The sequence below is a fragment of the Octopus bimaculoides genome, chromosome 14 (genome assembly GCF_046866305.1).
Source record: "Octopus bimaculoides isolate indiv1 chromosome 14, ASM4686630v1, whole genome shotgun sequence".
Taxonomy (NCBI): domain Eukaryota; kingdom Metazoa; phylum Mollusca; class Cephalopoda; order Octopoda; family Octopodidae; genus Octopus; species Octopus bimaculoides.
In genome coordinates this window covers 29,699,476-29,720,281 of record NC_142941.1, presented here as the reverse complement: position 1 = coordinate 29,720,281, position 20,806 = coordinate 29,699,476, and positions in this window count along the sequence as shown.

Sequence of the window (20,806 nt, the reverse complement as noted above, 5' to 3'; positions counted from 1 at the left end):
TGACTTGTTCTTTTTTTTTTATTCTAATAATGTCTCTTTTTATTGTGCTTGTTGTTATTATTTGAGTTCAAATCCAGTCAAGGAGAGTTTTGCCTTTCATCCCTTTGGGGTTGATAAAATAATGTACCAGTCAAATACTGGGATCATCATAATCAACAAAACTCCTTCCCAAAAGTTAATCCTAAATTAAAACTAATTATCATAATTTTGGCAGAATCGTTAGAGCATCTGACAAAATGCTTTGTGATTTTTGTTCTAGCTTTTTCTTTTACTTGTTTCAGTCTGTGGACTGCAGCAACAGGGTTTAGTTGAAAAAATTGATCCCAGTACTTATTTTTGTAAGCCTGATACTTATTCTATCAGTCATTTTTACTGAACTGCTCAGTTATGGGGGATGTAAACAAATCAACACTGATTGTCAGACAGTGGTTGGGAGGACACACATATACAATGGGCTTCTTTCAGTCTTCCAAATCCAATCACAAGGGTTTGGTCAGCCTGGAGCTATAGTAGAAGACACTTACCCAAGGTAACCACAAAGTAGGACTGAATGTGGGAGGCTAACGTCTTCCCACACAGCTTTCCAGGGTCAGTTTTCTCATTCATTCTTTGGAGGTTGATATAATAAAGTACCAGTTAAGTACTGGGGGTTAGTGTAATCAACTGATTCCTTGTCCTAAATTTGGTCTTGTACTTAAGCCAGAAATGATACAACTATGACATTAAATTGATAGAATTGGAAGAGTGACAAACAAAATAATTGCAGAATTTACAAATCTACATTCTGAATTCAAATCTTGCTAGAGTTGACTTTGCTTTTCATCTTACCTGAGTTGATTAAGTACCAGTGATCTGTTTGGTCAACTTAATCAGCTATAGACATCCATTTGCAAAGGGGGCTTATTGTGCTTTTATTAGAAAATTTTGTTAGTATAAGTCATGAGTATGGATATGTGTTTAAGAAACTCATATTGCAACCATGTGGTTTGAGATAAAGTGCCTTCTCCTATAATCCTGGGCTGAGCAATACCTCGTGAGAGGATATGGTTGATGGAAACTGTGGAAGCTCATCATATGTGTATTTGATTTTGTCCCCCACTACCACTGCTTGACAACTGGTGTTGGTTTGTTATAGCCATATACCAGCAGTTCAAGAAAAGACACCAGAAGAATAAGTATCAGGTTTTAAAATAATAAGTTTTGGGGTCGATCTGTTTGACTAAAATCTTTCAAGACGGTCCTCCCAGCCTGGCTACAGTCCAGTAACTAAAACAAATAAATGATAAAACACAAGTATGAGAATGCAAGGATGTGCGAGGGTAATGTGGCTGATGAAGAATTAGTCAGTATCTTCGGGGATAGGAGGAGGTATGATTTCCAGTGGGTGACAATACAGGGAGGGAAGGAATGGATAAAATATTTAGTCCAAGACTTGAATGATGAGAGACTGAAGGAGGAAGAAAAGAAGTTTTGCATCTTTTTTATGTTTACAAGAATGAGATGTAAAAATGTATTAACTTAAAAATTTCTTAACAAGCGTGGCTGTGTGATAAGAAGCTTGCTTCCCAACCACATGGTTCTTGGTTCAGTCCCACTGCATCGTACCTTGGGCAAGTGTCTTCTACTATAGCCTTGGGCTGACCAAAGCTTATGAGTGGATTTGGTTGACAGAAACCGAAAGAAGCCCATTGTATATATATATATATATATTTGTGTGTTTGTTCCACTATTGGTTTACAACTGATGTTGGTGTGTTTACATCCCTATAACTTATCAGTTCAGCAAAGGAGACTGGTAGAATAAGTACTAGGCTTAGAGTAAATCCTGGGGTTGATTTGTTCAACTAAAACCCCTTAAGGTGGTGCTCCAGCATGGCTGCAGTCAAACGACAAACAAATAAAAGAATAAATAATTCAATTTGCATAAAAGAAAAAGAAATTAAAATATTTGTAAAACTTTGCAATCCAATCCAACAGATGTGAATTGTTAAAGCAGATGTGGCTGTGATTAAGGTGTTTACATTATTCTGAGTTTGATCTTACTAGATGACACCTTGGGCATATGTATGAGTGTGTGTGTATTAAGAAAAATTGGCACTCCATCAATTATGACATGTGTACACTTAATGTAATTCTTAAGGAGATTCAGTGTGACACAGAATATGACAAGGCTGGCCCTTTGAACTACTGGTACAACTTTTTGCCAGCTGAGTAGACTGGAGCAACAGGAAATAAAGTGTTTTGCTCAAGGATACAACATACCTTTGTGTGTGTGTATGTATCTCACAAATGTGTGCCATTAAAAGACACACATCAGCATGAAAACTGAGGAAAAAAACTACTGTATTTGAATTTTAAAAATATACCTTGTGTGGTAATTGTGACGTTCAGATTAAATGGACAATTCCATGAATGCTAATTCATTTTAATATTAGCAGTGGATAATATATCATCATCATCATCATTTAATGTCCTCTTTCCCATGCTTGCACGGGTCACAAGAAACTTTTTGAGGCAGATTTTCTACAGCCAGACATTTTTCATGGAAGAGTGGAATGGAACAACAAAATTGATGATGCTCATTTCTAGCCATCACATGGAGTCAAGACGAGGGTATACATAAACATACACACACACACATACACATACACATATATATCCTACCCATGCCAGCATAGAAGGCAGATGCTAAATGATGATGATATATATATACACATACAACAGGCGTCTTTCAGTTTCCACCTCCCCAATCCTTTCACAAGCTTATTTTTGACCCAAGGCTAGAAGACTCTTGCCTAAGGTATTGCACTGTGTGACTGGAGCCGAGTTCACATGTTTTGAAAGCAAACTTCTTTTATCATTTTTTTAAAAAATATAATTTGGGAGTTAAGCTTTTAAAGAAAACCAAGTAAATATGGCAGATTTCTCACAATTTTGAAGGCAGCGAGCTGGCAGAAACGTTAGCATGCTGGGCGAAATGCTTAGTGGTATTTCGTCTGTCTTTACGTTCAAATTCCGCCGAGGTCGACTTTGCCTTTCATCCTTTCAGGGTCGATAAATTAAGTACCAGTTGCATACTGGGGGTCGATCTAATCGACTGCCCCCTCCTCCAAAATTTCAGGCCTTGTGCCTAGAGAAGAAAAAAGATTTCTCACAATTTTGATCAACTTTACTTTGATTTGCTTTCAGTTTTATTGAGTGGATTTCCATTGAGGAGCTTCAGCACCCTTGCCAAAATATGTTTATTATGTGTGTTAGGCTCATGGGAAGCTTGTGGTCTTGTTGCTATTGGTCACTAATTGCAATATCTACAGATTAATATTCTAAACCTGTATGCATGATATTGTCATGTGGTTAACTGAAGGGAGTGGTGAAGCGAAAGAGAAGTGTTAACATGAGATAGTGGGGGAGGTAATAGTTATTATGCTAGTGGTTCAAGGGAGAAACAAAAAGAGAGAGAGAGCGTTAGTGTTGAGAGGTTAGAGAAAGGTATTGCTATTATGTTGTATGGTTGGTTCAAGGAAGAGGTAAAAAAAGAGAGATATAAACATGTTATGTGCAGGGGTATTTGGTTATAGTTGAAGTTTGAGGAAAAGTGGGAGTGAATGAGTTAAGTGTTGACTGATAGAAATGCAGAATTGGAAAACAGTTACGTGATTTTAAATGTAATAGAATACTGTGACAAACAATAGAAATTAACTTTAGTTATTAAAGGTTTTAATGTTCAACTGTTTCTATATCTTCAATCCATCGATATATCTCAGTGGACAGATAGAAGATAAAAAGACTGATGGCTAGATATATCAACACAGTTATATCAAAGTGAAGTAACCTTAACAAATAGCTGCAGATCTTACTTTTACCTTTTTATGTGTAGCAGCCCAAGGCTGGGGCAGTAATTATTTAGGCTTTTTTTAGATGTTTGTTTATATTTTTACTGTAGACAAATATATAGTCGACAGAAATGTAAGTAGAATATGATAGATAAATAGAAAGATAGATAGATAGATTGATAAACAAAGATTAATTAGATTGATTGATTGCCCCTTCAAAACTCTGTGAATTTTTACATCTCAAGAATCAACAGTTTCAGAAAACTATACAATTTCATCATAGAATTTTCAAAATAACTGTGGAATTTCTGCAGGTACTGCTAGTATAATAATATTACAGGTACAGGCATGGTTGTCTGGTGAAAAAGTTACCTGTGCAACAACAGTCTTAGCTTCTATAATACTGCATAGCATTTTGGGCAAGTACCTTAGATAGCAACATTGTGAATGGAACTTTGAAGACAAAAATAGCAAGCAAGTCTATTGTGTATATACATGTGCTTATATATATACTGCTCACAGTATATTTCAGACACAGATCATATGTTAATAACCAGCTGGAAAAGATGTTTTCCTAGGGTTAAAAGGTAGTAACATAGTTCTACGTAGGACGGCCACTTTACATTGCCAAATAAACTTTACTCCACAATATCATTACTACTTAGATTTCATTCAGAGATTTTAAAATTAGCTATTTATATATATGTATATATATTCGGTGTGAACATTTGAACAACTTGCAGTTATGCTCGATTGAGTTATCTCCCCTTATTTCCACATTCTTGCATTTCAGATTTTGTGGGATTGCTGAAATACATACCTAAGTAATGTATGTAGTCAAGTATTCGACTAAAGCCCTTCAGAATAGTGCTTCAGCATAGTCACAGACCACAAGACTACAGCAAAGAGAAAAGTGACTAAATCTATAAATTCATAAAGACCAAGTCTTTGGCAGTGCCTAATTTATTCTGAGTGTGATTGGATATTATGTCATACACACATGTATATATATCAAACCAGAAGACTGAAGGTTCATTATGATCATAACTGTTTCATTCAGTTATTAAGTGTGGTTAGCTTCTTGCTTTTTTTGTTTTTTGTTTTTTTAATCAGAAATCAGAAATATTTGCATTTGATTATTAAAAAACCTCTATCTTCTGTCGGTCATTATTACATGAACCATTTATTGTTAGTTTCTCTCGCTAACATTCATTTTGTAATTGAGACCTTGCCTAAACTAATTAATAGTGAAGCCCACTATAGAAATTATAAAAGGTATATGAAATTTTTATCCTGGGAATTGTTAGAGATATTAGTACTGAGGGAGATTTTCAGTAATATTGTTCCTGAAATTCATGGACTATGAAGGGCCACAATTAAAATACTAGATTCCCTTTCTTATCAAAGCAAACAAACTAATCTTTCATGAAGGAAAAAAAAACTCAGCCTGAAATTTTCAAACTCTCCTTCAGAAATTTATTTTATAATTATTATGAACAGTTGTTCATCATAGTTGTATATATCATTAGTTCCCTCTGGATTCTAGTTTCTATGCATGAGAGGAATGAAGTTGCTATGCTCTGCTGAATGTGTGATGTCAGTGTACATGTGCAACAGAGCATTAGTGTATTGAGAGAGAATTTGGGCATAAGAGGAAATTTAAGCAGTGTGCAAGAAAGGAGACTACTGGTTTGGTTTGTGTGATGTGGATGGATGAGGTCAGTCGCATAAAGAAGTGCTGATCAATTAAAGTGGAGGGAAGTTGTGAAAGAGGGAGACCCAGAAAGACATGGGATGGAGTATTGAAGGCTGATCTCAAAACACTGAATCTTATAAAGGAGATGACAGAAGACCAAGATATATCATGCATTGCTGTACTCGAGAAGACCCATCCACCACAACAGAACTGAGATCCTAAAACCAAGGTGCTACATAAAAAGCACTGGTGTGGGTACTGGTGCAATGTAAAAAGCACCCAGTACACTGTGTAGACTGGTTAGCATTAGGAAGGGCATTCAGCTATAGAAATGAAGCTTAAATAGATTATGGAACCTGGTGTGGCACCTGGCCTTGCCAGTTCCTGTCAAGCCATCCAGCGTTTGCCAGCATGGAAAACATGTTAAATGTTGATGATGATAATCATGGCCAATGCCACTGGTGCATAACCAACACCCTTTGAACTTTGGGCCTCATGGAGGCAGTGACAAGTGACCAAGACCTTTGGTAATATACTGTGCTTGAGAAGACCTGCCAAGCCTAGTGAGATGGTAATCGTGGCTGGTGCCAGTTCTTTATAACTGGTACCCATGTCAGTGACATGTAAAAGGCACCCACTACACTCTCAGAGTTGTTGGTGTTAGGAAGGACATCTAGCTGTAGAAACCATGCCGGATCACATTGGAACCTTGTGCAGCTTACCACTTTTCAGTCAAACTGTCCAATCCATGCCAGCATGGAAAACAGACGTTAAATGATGATGTATGTGTGTGTTTGTGTTTGCCCCCACCACTGCTTGACAACCTGTGTTGGTTTGTTCATGTCCACAATTTAGTGGCTTCGTCAAAGGGACTGACAATAAATACAGGGCTTAAAAATAAATACAAGACTTAATTTGTTTCACCAATTCCTTCAAGGTACCGTTCCACTATGGCCACAATCCAATGACTCAAAAAACATAAAAGATTAACTGGTATGCTTATAAAGATAGAATTTACTGTCATTTTGTTTTTCTTGAAAACTAAGCTTTCAGCTTAGTTTTTTATTGATAAGTCTTTATATAAAATTTCAAGCAAGGTCTCGATTACAAAATGAAGATTAGCAAGAAGTGGCTGTGTGAATATAGGTGCAGACATAGTTATGTGCTAAGAAGCTTGCTTCCCAACCACGTGGTTCTGGATTCAGTCCCACTGTGTGACTCCTTGAGCAAGTGTCTACTACTATAGCCCTGGGCCAACCAAAGCCTTGTGAGTGGATTTGATAGACAGAAACTGAAAGAAGCCTGTTGTATATATATGTATGTGTGTGTGTGTATCTTTGTGTCTGTGTTTATTCCCCACTACCACTTGACAACCGGTGTTGGTGTGTTTACTCCCCCATAGCTTAGTGGTTTGGCAAAAGAGGCTGATAGAATAAGTACCAGGCATAAAAAAGTACTGGGGTAGATTCATTCAAATAAAAATTCTTCGAGGCAGTGCTCCAGCATAGCCACAGTCTCACAAGTGAAAGAAAAAATTATTTTGTGTAACATTGTGCTACACAAGGTAGAGGTTGGTTAAAGAGCAATTGCAAATATTTCTCAATTTGGATTTTAAAAGAAAGTTTATTTCTATATTTGATGTTTCTTATAATGTGAAAAGAATTGAGATATAGCTAAGTGGAGAAATAAGTTTAGATCACCCATAACGAACATTCCCATTGATACACTTATACTGTTGGAATACTCAGCCACTTACACAATCATTTTATAAGCATTCAATTGGTTAAACCACTGAAAACTTACTGTTGATACCAATGGAGAAGCCACCATCTTTTGTTTGGCCATATTTTTACAATAACTTATACTTATTTTACTGAGTTTATTGGAATGAAAGACTGAATAGATTCCTGTGGAATCTTGATAATATTTGAACCCAGATTATTCAGGTAGCATACTAAATTCAATAAGATATACATTGCTGTTGTTATCTTCTATCTTCTTTTCACCAATATTACTGATCCAAAGGGGTGGTGAGCTGGCAGAATCGTTAACACACCATGAAAAATGCTTAGCAGTCTTTCATCCATCTTTGCATTCAGAGTTTAAATGCTGCTGAGGTCAACTTTGCCCTTCGTCCTTTTGGGGTCGATAAAGTAAATACCAGTTGAGCCCCGGGGTTGATGTAATTGACTCATCCTCTCTTCCAAAATCGCTGGCCTTGTGCCAAAATTTGAAACCAATATTTCTGATCTAACTCATCCAGCAGACAACAAAACACTTTATCACAACAATAACGGTTTAACCCTTTAGCATTCAGATTGTTCTGTCAAACGTAATGCTTATTTATTTACATTCATTTGAATTTATCCTATATTATCTTGTAGCTTAGATATTTCAGTGATGTGACCATATATTTTTTAGACTAACATTGTAGTATAGATGTCAGAGGAAGCATCTGGCCATTTGGAACATAAAACATAGATACTATTTTGGCTGGATTCAACCAGTTTAAATGCTAGAGGGTTAAGCCTTAATTTAATTGTGTGATTCTTTTTAATAGGCTTAACTGACCATAACGGTTTTCGATCTCCAGTTTGAAGAGAGGTTATATGTCTGCAGTCATTAGAGTCTGATGAATTATCTATAAGGCTAAGTGCTTTATGGATGTGAAACCATTGGTCATTCTATTGGCCATATAATTAACTTCCTGTAAATATATATGTATACGTGTGTGTGTGTGCGCGCGCGTTTAAGTCCTGGGGTCTAAAAGTTCAACCTTCCATGGCGGTGCCCCAGCATGGTCACAGTCAATTGACTGAAACAAGTAAAAAGAAAATTTAATAAGTACCACTCTTCCTAACAAGTCGATAGTTTTCTGTGTTCGAAAAAAAATCCAAAAGCTTAAATAGTGAGGGAGAAAGACAAAAAGGAGGGGCTGTAATAGTTTTATGTCACAAATAGTGAATTATTTTGTCTTGTCTATTCCCATCCTTATTGTTGAGGGTCAAGGATCATCTCTCCAACGATTCCTGTATTCAACCTGCTTTATTCATTGACGTCCAGCCCGCATCTTCTCGGTCCACCCCTTCTCCTTTCCCATTGACTCTTCCCTCTAGGATGTGGGTGCTGAGGTTCTGGGCCTTGATGTCATGCCCAAAATGCTACAACTTTCTCGTCAGTTGCTGGTATCGGTAACGCTATAGTGTTAAATATTTGTAATGTGCATGTTGTTCATAAACGACGCTATAACTAAATCTCGCTTATGTGTGAGACATTCTTTAAAAAAAATTAAAGACGGAAAAATAATTATCGATTTTTGGAATTAATTTTCATAATTTCTTAGTCTTTATATTTGCAAACCAAATACAAAAGTAGATATCCGAGTAAGCTAAACGAATATGTAAATACTTAAAAGTCACTTATTAAATGTCATTATTACATATTTCTCTTTTTAATTGCTAAACGGCCTAATTTTTTAAAGTTATTACATCAATTTTGGCTTCATTATCAACCCTGCAGATATATATATATATATATATATATATATATATTACCTAAAACCAAAGATCAACATAATTTCTTTGTTAAAGGGAGAAAAATATTGATAAATTAAAATTTAAAAAAGTAAACGAAAAGAGAACGTTACTGTGTTGCCATTATTGGCGGGAGATAGAAAGCATGAGAATTAGCAAAGAGAAATTGAGAAAGAAAAATAGAAGTACAATGACGAAGACGGAGAAATCTCCCCTCCCCTTCTCTGTCTCTGTATGTGTGCATGAGTGTGTGTACACATACATACATGTGTGTATATATATGTGTGTGTGTGTGCATACAAAAGTGTAAGAGAAAGAGAATTAAAAACAAAGAGGACGAGATGGAGTGTGAAAGAGAGAGAGAGATGACATGAATTTGTAACATAAATGTAGTGAAATGTTCCCGATCGGGAAACAGAGGAAAGACAGGGAGAGAAATAGGGAATAAAAGCAGACAGAAAGGGGATGAAAATGAAAAAATAAATCAATATGGAAAAGTGAAAGAGCTTGCATACATGAGAGAAAAAGAGGGGAAGAGAGAAAGATGGATAGAGGGAGACAGATTACCACTTGATAAAAAAACATAGGATATATATGATTTTTTTATTAACTAATCTATGATTGAATTAGAGCACATATTTGTGTATTTAAAAATAAGCTTGTAAATTCATTTTACTTAATATGTGAAGATAAAAATATAATTAATGTATTAATGTCCGCCAATTTCCGTTACTTGTCGCCTTCCTTTCATACTTCTATTACAATTCTTTCACGTATTATTATTTTGCAATATATCACAGATAGTTTCACAATAATTTACTATAAATATATTAATCATATATTATTTTTACTTTGAATAATTTTACTTAGGTTTATAATGTGCCATTGTTAATTTTATTGAAATATTTTTATTCTTAACATTTTATGCCAATATTGACCGATGTTACCATTTTTATTTATTTATCATATAATGATTTATTATAATTGTCCAGACGTTGCTAATCAAGTTTGGAAGTATGGAATGCTAGCAATAACTGAGCGTCGCACCGAAATATTTGTAATTAAATATTGTTATTTTACATCCTGAGTTCAAACCTCGTCAAGGTCGATAAAACAAAGTACAGTTGTTTTTAGACCTATGACAAAAGGCTTTCCAATCGTGCCTACCCAGTCTTTTTGAATATCAATGACACGTTGTCCAATATTTCCTTTTTAGGTCGGAGTGTACGATTTGAGAGAATTTGGCTATTTCTAGCAATTCGAGCGACAACGTAAAAAGGCTTGCTTGTTGACTCGAATAATTAGCAGCCAAGTACTGCGGTGGCTTGCACAGATTATTTCCCCCACCCACTGTACCCCAAATGTATGGCTTTGTGTCTGCGTTAGAAATCAGTGTATCTAGAACGTCGCGAGTACTTTAATTCGGAAGATAAATTAGCTGACGGCGAGCCTGAGATATGATTTCAATTCGCGCTCGGAGAGGTTTCACTTTGTATTGCCAGGGAAATAGTCAAATGTTAGTAGTAATATCTACGTTTTAGTAAGGATTCTAAAAGTTATAACGTTCATTCTTATAACGTGGAATATATTGTCTTAGGAAGGGAACCTGAAAGGAATTTTGTACTCCCTGATAACATTCATATTAACGTCTCTGACAAAACACTACAACTTCAATTTCGTTCCCTAAAATATAGTACATTTATGATTAATCAAAAATAAACTAATAACTTCTATGAAAAATGAGCAAGCCTTTAATTTTTGTAGCCAATCAAGGAAGGAGAGTTTTCATTATTCAGTTTAATTAAGGCTTCTAAAACTGGGAGGAGTAAACTGGCCCTAATGCTTGCAGTACAGTAAATTTAGCTAAAATACCTCAAGGACCAGATATGGGTGGTGGTATTAAACAGGATGGTAGATTAATCCCACCAGATGAGTCGATTACATCAACCCCAGTGTTTCATTGGTACTTAATTTATTAATCCCGAAAGGATGAAAGGCAAAGTCAACCTCAGTGGAATTTTAATTCAGAACGTAGCGATGGGTGGAATACTGCTAATAATAATAATGATAATAATAATAATGATAATAATAATAATAATCCTTTCTACTGGAAGCCTCAATATGGGAGAAGGGATTAAGTTGATTACACCAACCCCAGTACTTGTTTAATCAACCCCAAAAGGCAAAGTCAACCTCAGCAGAATTTGAACTCAGAACATAGCGATAGGTGAAATACCACTAAGCATTTTGTCCAGAATGCTAATGATGCTGCCAGCTCACTGCCTTAATAATAATAATGATGATGATGATGATGGTCACTCCCATCGATTTTGACATTTAAGTGTTAGAAGAGAGGACTTAAAGAGGAAAATAGAAAGAAAGAAAAAAAAAATTAAGAAACTGCATCTATTTGCGATGGATGCATGAATGTAATTTCAGTCCAGGTATGGATTTTGCTATAAAGTCACAGTGGGACAATGATGATTTTGATTTTGCCTAGGATTGGGCAAGTGTGTCTGTTGATTGCAGGATACAATTCTTCTATTGTTCTTTTTCTTCAACTCAAATTGTTTGGATGTATCATGACACATTTTATGCAATGCAGATCGATCTAGGCAATGACTTTCCCAAGATGTCAAGTTAAGCTGTAGAGATTTTAGTGATTGCTTCAACTTATTTTTCTCCCGAAGGAGAGGTCAGATATCCTGCTACTTGTTGGCCATACAGAAGAATTTTCAGAAGGCAGTCATTTTTTCATTTGGACATGTCCTACCCATCAGCACTGAATTCTCATCAGCATGCTTTGGATACTGGAGATATCACATTTTTCTAAGGTCTTGCATTGGATAATGATTTCTTTTCTTGGCCAAAAGGGCCCAAGACAATATCAAAAGATGAGATACAACACACAGAACAGGTGGAGTTTACGTCAGTCGAAGGGAGACTACACCATTAAAGGATATATAAATAGAATTTATAGAAATAAATATCTAATTAATAGAATCCCCAATAGTGGGACAGTCCACTTAGGGTAATTCCCAGATTATTCTACCATTCCCAAGGCATGGGAAGTGCCATCTTCTAGTTATTTTCCCCCTACTTAGAAAAACATACTCAGAGTAGATCCATTCAGCCTCACAAGTCTTGCCACTCTCATCCACTTTTTGATAAACGCACTAGAAGGCAACACCTCCTTCTCTACCTTCACCTTCTTCTTCAAATGATATTTGAAGAAACTGGTGAGAGCTTGGTCAGATAGGGAAGTGCCTGTCTTCAAACCTTTCAGATGAGTCCACCACACAGCCTCTTTTGCCTTAGCCACTAAACAGAGAAAGATCTGCTTTCCTTCTCTACAAAAGGAAGATGGTATGTCAAATCTTCACCAAACACTCTGTGGACAACTGGGTTCATCTTACACAAGACAATAATAATAATTTCTCACACAGCTGAAATTTTGATAGTTAATTATATCAACCCCAGTATTTGACTAGTTAGTTATTTTATTGAGCTAGAAGAATGAAAGGCATAGTTGACCTCAGCAAGCATTGATCTTAGGCATTTTATCTGACACTATTCTTGTAAGATCACAATTTTGCATGGAGAGTATAGTTGATCTAGCTGGTTCCAGTAAACGATGCCCAAAATTTATCTTACCATACCTAAAGACTCTAGTGTAGCTGAGGAAAGGTGAGGCAGCAGGGGTGGCCTACCCTGAGCAGTACTTTCGGGCATGCTGTATAGGGGGCAAGAAAGCAGGGGATAGCAAACTCAAGGGCTGCCCCAGGCAGCACACACTCCAGCTATGTTATTACCTGAGGAGATAAAAGAAAAAGTCAACTCTAGTGAGATTTGAACTCACATTATAAAGTGACATAATCTACCAATTCACAATCTACCAATTCTGCAAGTTTGAATTCAGGACATTTTTTTAAAGACAAAATATAAAGTTTGCCTTATATTTAATGACATGATAAAGGCATAAACACCACAATTTCCTTTTGCTTAAAGATACCAAGCTACATGTCAATTCATTAAAAAAAATATCAAGTTTCATGTTATTTCATTAAAAAGAAAAAAATTATCCTCATAAGCTAATTGCAATGTAGTACAGATTAACTAGAAGTAGAGGATTTCTAGACTTGAAGGACAACTGCTCATTTAATTAAAACTCAGTTTGAACTGCATGCCGAACATTTAAGATGGAAAAGAGGAAAAAAGAAAATAGCAGGGATAGGGGAGTGAGGTCAGAGCAGGAACAAATGCTTTCATTACCAATGCAACATAATTATTTTGTAAAAATTAGTGAAAATGTGTGCCAGTGTTAGAAATCAATAATAGTTATACTAATTAAAGAAAATAAAGACTTTTATAGGACACACAAAGGACAAATAATTAATTGCATTTTTAATTAGCAAAAATATTTTGAAAAAAATAATCTGGAAAAAATTAGTTAATTAAAAATGTAATTACTTATTTGTCATTTCTAACATTGTAGAGGGTGGAGTATGTTGTTATAGTTTATTGAATCAAGCTCAGCGTATTACATGCTGGCATTCATGGGCAAAGAATTCCTTGGTTGCTGCTAAGCAAATGAGGGAGCATCTAAGTGGTCACTCAATCTGCTAAAAATAGCAGCCAAGTTTTTTTCAGATTAAATTCTACTGTCTAAAAAAAGACAAGGTTACATTGAATAATGTTGTCCTAGCTATGCAGTGCCTGAGAGAAGGGTAGAATAGTCATAACTAGAAAACATTTAATCATGGATCTGCTCAATCAGAGTTGACTGAGAATAGGGAGAGTGGGGTGGGGTGGAGGTAAACACCACCACTATCACCACCAAAACAGCAACAACTGGCTTCCATTTTACTTTCAACTGCAGAGCAATGAGAGACATAATAAAACCACCCATGAAAGATTTGATTTCAAATCCATAAAATTATGTAACTAAATACTGCTAGACATTAAATCTAATGTTTGACTGTTATTTCTGTCAACCCCAACAACACTCCACTACCACAACACCCACCATCATCGCACACAGAATTTACAATCACCACCCCACCACCATCACCTCTGTCTAACTGTTGTTGAAGTAATAAAAAAAGGATGGTGAAATGGCAGGAATTCTTGAATGGCAGACTAAATTATTTGGTAGTATTTCATTTCATCTCTCAAAATTTCTTAGTTCAAATCTCACAAAGAATAAATTTGTCTTGCACCCCCTGCAGGTCTGACAATAAACACCATTGAAAGGATGGTAAAGCTGGGAAGTTGTTTCGATTCTTTGGAATATAACCTCATCGTCGTCATCATCATCATCATCATCATCATCATCACTATTGCTGTCATCATCATCAATGTGTACATGTTTTCCATGATGGCATGGGTTGAACAGTTTGACAGGATCCAGCAAGCTGCAGAGCTGCATCAAGCACCAGTGACAGTTTTGGACATGAATATATAACATAAATATATAATATTTTATATTTTTGAGTTTTAGTTGTCTGTTCTGAATTAATACCTGATAGCATTCTTGTGAGTATTTTTTGTCCCTCCAAGTAAAATTTAATCCTTTAGCATTCTGATTACTCTGTCAATTGTAATGCTTATTTATTCACACTGTTTTAAATTAATCTTAATCATGCATAATCTTGTTGCTTTGAGATTTTGAGGATGGGATTGTCTGTTTTCAGAATGACATTCTACAGTATGTGTGAGAGGCTGGATCTGGCCAGTTTTGACACAAAACAAGTAGAATATTTGGGCCAGATATGACAAGATTAAGTGCTAAAGGGTTAATAAGTGCAAGTAAATATATAGCAATTGAGTCAGTCCTTGATTTGTACATATGGATTGACAGATTCAGTAGAGTTCAGTAGACAAAACATGTTGTAGTTAGTCATAGGCCTTTAAATTCTGAGTTCATTTCCCATAGAGGTAAACTCTGCTTTATATGCTTCTGGGTTGATAAAATAAAACACCAGTGAGGTAGTGAAGTAAATGCAGGCATAGCTGTGTGGTTAAGAGGATTGCTCTGCAACCTCATAGTTTCAGGTTCAATCCCACAGTGCAGCACCCTATGCAAGTGTCTTCTGTTATGGTCTCAAGCCAACCAATGCCTTCTGAGTGAATTTGGTTGACAGACATTGTGCAGAATCCATTGTGTGTGCGCTTGTATTTATTCCACCCCCACCTCCATTTGACAACCAGTGTTGGTTTGTTTACTTTCCTGATAGAAAGGGTACCGGACGAAAAAATATGAACTGGAGTCAATTTCTTTGACTAAACCCTTCAAAGTGGTGCCCCAGCATGGCCACAGTCAAGTGACTGAAACAAGTAACAGATAAAACAATATATTTCACTATATCTAATACTTCTCTCTAAATTTGTGACTATGCACCAATCTAAAGCATCAACCTACATTATACTCTCTTCTGATGCTTATGTTCTGAATTCAAATCATACTGAAGTCATCTTTGTCTTTCATCTTTGGTGTCTGCTTGTCTGTCTGTCTGTCTGTCTGTCTGTCTGTCTCTGTCTGTCTGTCTGTCTCTGTCTGTCTGTCTGTCTCTCTCTCTCTCTCTCTCTCTCTCTCTCTCTCTATCTCTATCTATCTATCTATCTATCTATCTCCTTGTCTTTGGAAGAAACCAGTTGTGGTCTAACCTAGAGAAAGTTGGGCTAGTTTCAGCAGGTTTAAAAATACTCAAGACAATGCTAAATATCACAATGGCACTGCTACAACTCCATCAGAAGTTGAGGGCCCAACTTGAATGGTTCAAACTGGAATGGCTTTTATCAAAGGTCCATTGAATCAGAAATGACCTGCAGTTAAACAACAATAACAACAACCTCACTACTCATATGTAACGGGGGAAGAGATGCATACCTATATTTGTCTGTCAGACTGAGATAAATAAGGCAGCCAATGTCTTGTTTTACCTGTGTGACATCAAACACATAATCATCCCCATTTAACATCTACTTTTCAAGGATCAGATGGAATTTGTTCATTCAATTTTTTTCTATGCCTGGATGCTCTTCCTATCACTAACCATATTATGTTTCCAAGTAAGGTAATATTTTCACATGGCTGGATATGATTTTCATGGAAGATTGGAAATGAATAACTTTGCTTGGGTGACAGTGATGCATATCTATGATATAATCTGATGTCAAGACAAGGGTACACACAAACACTCACAAACACACACACACACACAAGTACATACAGGCTCACACACACATGTATATACATATCTGCATAAATATATACATATACATACACACCCACACACACATACATATCTGCATAAATATATACATATACATATATATACACACACGCGCGTGAGCGCACACAGTATGAAGTCCAACAATGAGTGTAGCACTTGATCAGACAGTAAAGATATTAAAAACCACTCAAAAACCATGTGAAATCCAGCTATCATGGATAAAATATTAAATTTATTTCACTATTTCTCAAGCTGATAATGCCAGAGCATCATGACATTACAAGCTGGAGAAATGGCAAAGTAAATTTAATGTTCTGGCCAAGAAACCCTGAGTAGCTGAATTTCATATGGTCTTTGCGTGGTTTTTGTTAATTACTAGCTTAAAAGCAGCACTCTGTGCAGCCTTTTAATTTAGCTCTTGAGGAGGACTAATTAGTCCTGTGACCCAAAACTAAAGAGAGAAATAATAATAATAAAGCATTTATTGGTATCCTACCATCCCAGATTTATATCACAGAGTATCACATTTGGAGAATTTTGTATCACTGTAACATTTGGAGATCACTGCAAAGCAGTAGGATAAATAATATTCTTGGGTTTATTATTTAGTGTGAGTATAAAGAGATTGTTGCCATTTCCCACTCTGGAACAACCAGCATAGAGCTAACCATGGGAAAAGCAGTGCTGCATGAGGTAAAGTCCAACAAATTTTCAGTGATGGTTCTTGATTCTTGTTAATTGACATAACAACTAACTCTTACTGGAAATTAAAGTCTCTTGAATTCAAAGGGCATATCTACTGGAATCATTGGAATTCTTGAAATAAACACATTTTTCTCCTTTTCTTTGTCCAGTGAGGATCATTGCTTCCAAAAGATGTGGATACATTTGCCTGATACTCAATCTTGTTCCATTGCACAGCTTTAGGGGATCCAGATTTCTCAAAAGCATGACTGCAACTCCTTTCTTCAATGTCAGTTCATTAGAAGGCATTCCAGAAGGATCCAAAGAGTTAAGAATCTCAAAAGTAATCAGTATAGAAGATATATATATCTATTAAAAAGGACTACAAACATTAAGGAAAGACAAACATCTCAAGTCATATACGTTATTATTAATGGAAAGATTCAAAGTCTTACAGCTGTTTCTGGGATATCCCAAAGTATGGGATATTCTGTCATCAGAGACAAATAGGGAAAAGAAGAAGAGTATAGATTAATGAAACGATGACATAGAGGACAGGAGAAAAGGAATAAGGAGATGAAGAAAAAGAAACATAAAAGTTCACAGTTCAACTTTCTGATTGTATAGATGTTAGTCCATAAGTCCTTAGGTGCAATCCTGTGTAAATCCACGTAGGTTAAAGCCTTAATAGTGTAAATATCCAGAGATAAACACGAACCTATTGAAGTTCCATAAGAAAATGGAAGTGGAGGTGGCTATTTAGGGATAAAGAGAAAGAAAAATAAATAGAAAGAGAGGTAGAGAGAGTGGGGGAGGAAAGCAAGGATTGGTATGAAGGATAAAATAAGGTATATAGAAATATAATGTACAAAAATAACCAAGAAGATATATAAATATATAAGGGTAAATAAGGAGAGAAGAGGAGGAGGTAAAGGAAGATAAAAAAACAAAATAAAGCAAAATGAAAGGGATTCAAAGAGAATAGCAGGTGTCAGTGGTATTCTTCTAGTCTGTAGGGGTTAGGGAGGAAATCTAGAAGTAAGTGTTTATGTCAGTCTTATGGCTAAGGCCAGTGGCTTTAGAAATATTTTTAGCTATGGAGGTATGAGTGTGTAGGTAGTCGTGAATGGAGAAACCAGTTGAATGTTAAATTATTTAGAAATAAGAGTTACAACTAAATATTATGGGATTCAATAGGTTATGGTTTAAAAATAAATTAAAGAATTAACATTTATCCTATAAAGTGCTAAGAAGAGATATACAATACAAGAGTATGTATTAACAATCATGGAGGTATGTATGTGAGTGTTATGTGTGGAAGGTGAATTTACATTTGGATTTACGGAAGAATTTTAAAATGCGGAAGAATTTGTGTTTACACGTTGTGAAGTCTTTGTTGTGTTTGTAAAGCAATTGTGGTGAGTTATGGGTTAAAATTTTGAGGGCTTCTTTTAGGCAGAGTCCACAAATGGAGCATTGGCTGATATGGGATGCCAGAATCTATTATAGCCCAGGATAGCCTATATTGTATTTTTCTATTAATTAGATGGTGTATGTGGCTGGCAAGTGATGTGGAATTGCTATGCTCTTTATATTTAAATGAGTTTAAATGTGCAAACTATCTTTGCTTAAAATTTGTGGTAGACCCAATATTGTAGCTATCGGAGTTATTTGATGCATTGATATACGATGTTGAATCTTCTGCAATGGGCTTGCAGTGGGCAGTTGATCCCAGATCTGAAGTTGCAGCTATCAGTTCTATGATGGTTAGTTGGAGAGAGGGATGAGGTAGTGCTACAAGTAAACAAGCTAAAGGCTGGGGTTGTCTTAGGTGAATCGTTCATGATATTGCTGTTATCATTGCCGTCATTTCTATTACCAATATCACCGTCATCGTTACCATTATTATTGTTATTGCCATTATAGTTATTTCCATCACTATTATTATTATTATTATTGTTCAGTAGTTTTATTTTTATAACGTGCTTTCACTTCACTACCGAGCGCAGCTCTGTGTGCCTTGGGTATGTGCTGTGGTTTGCTGTGGTGCTCTTATGTTTACTGTATTGAAAGTGTTTTGCGTAGGATGTGTGCAGTACCCAGTAGTGCAATTTTCTGTATGTTATATATATTTGTAAGTCCTGGTGCTTTTGTTATGTATTTGTCTGAATATTTTTTTATTATACCTAAGGCACCTACTATGATAGGAATTGCTTCTGTTTTTAGATTCCACATTCGAGTTACCTCTATTTCCAGGTCTTTGTATTTTGAAAGTTTTTCCATTTCTTTTAGAGAAACGTTGTCATCTGCTGGTATTGATACATCAACTAGAAAGCATTTTTTTTCTTCATGATCTTTGACAACTATATCTGGTCTATTTGCCTTAATTTATTTATTATTATTATTATTATTATTATTATTATTATTATTATTATTATTATTATTATTATTATTATCATTGGTGGTGGTGATGGTGGTGTTAGTGATATTATTGCAACTATTAATAATAGCCTTTGTGGTAAGAGTGTTAGTAATAGTATTATTTTCAGTAATAGTATTATTGTCATTGGCAGTAGTATTAGTATTATTGCTAGTATTATTAGTAGTTGTAGTGGTTATAGTATAGTTAGTACTGTTAGTGTTAGTATTCCTATTAGTACTAGTATTGGTTTCAACTGTGCGCCTATTACCCTCCGAGGTGGGAATTATATTATGTATGCTTAAGTTATTTAAAGTGTTAGGGCCAGAGATGTTGGATATGATATTGTGAGTGGTGTTAGTGTTTTTGTTGTGTAGGTCTATGGTAGGGTTGTATGCATCTAGATGGTAAGAGCTAAGTTTACGTTTGTTAGATGAGGTGACAATAGATTCTATATTTGGTGTAGAGGAATAGGATAATTTTAAAGTGGATCTGATAAAGATAGAATGATATTTGTGGTTACGTGGGAAATTAGAGTCTACTATTTTAAAGAATGCTTTAGCAAGGCCCTTAACATTTAAAGCAAATGGAGGTGTATACTAGAGAATAGATCTGCCACTTTTATCAGGCAGATTTGGGGAGGTTTTATACATATGAGTGCTAAGTAGGTGAGATTGTCTAACCATAGTGGGAGGGTTTGGATATCCAATATGTCTGAGTGCTTGTCTAGGGTTATGTTTAGAGAGGTGTTCTTTAAGTCTCATGCTGGTTATAAATCTAATCTCCAGGGAGAAACCACTAGTAGCTAGAGCTTGGTTGTAGTTAGTGGCATAGTTATTGAAGACTTCCTCAGTGGCAGATAGATTTATGGTGGCTAGATTCTGTGCTAATGTACTTAAGGAATTGATTGGGTTTATGATATGGGAAGTAGAGTGAAGAGTTTGAATCTAATGTAACGTCTAGGAAGTTTGCTGTCTTGTAATTGATAATGGTATATATGACTTAAGATGTTTGTCTTGCCTTAATGTTTGTTGTCCTCTTTAACAATTATATATCTGCTATATCGGAAATCTACAATGGTTCCATAACTCCCATCTCAGCTATGACCTTAGAGTCCTGGTAATCCATTACAGCACTTACCCAGCATACCTAGTCACTTAAATCACCTGTGAACTATACCCCGCTATTTTGTATATATATATATATATATATATATATATATATATATATATATATATATATTGTGGCTTTGTGTCTCTATTTGTCCCCCACCATCACTTGATAACAGGTGTTGGCATGTTTATGTTCACATAACTTAGTGGTTTGGTAAAAGAGGCTCATAAAAAAAGTACCAGGCATAAAAAAAGAAAGAACTGGTGTTGATTTGTTTGATTAAAATTCTTTAAG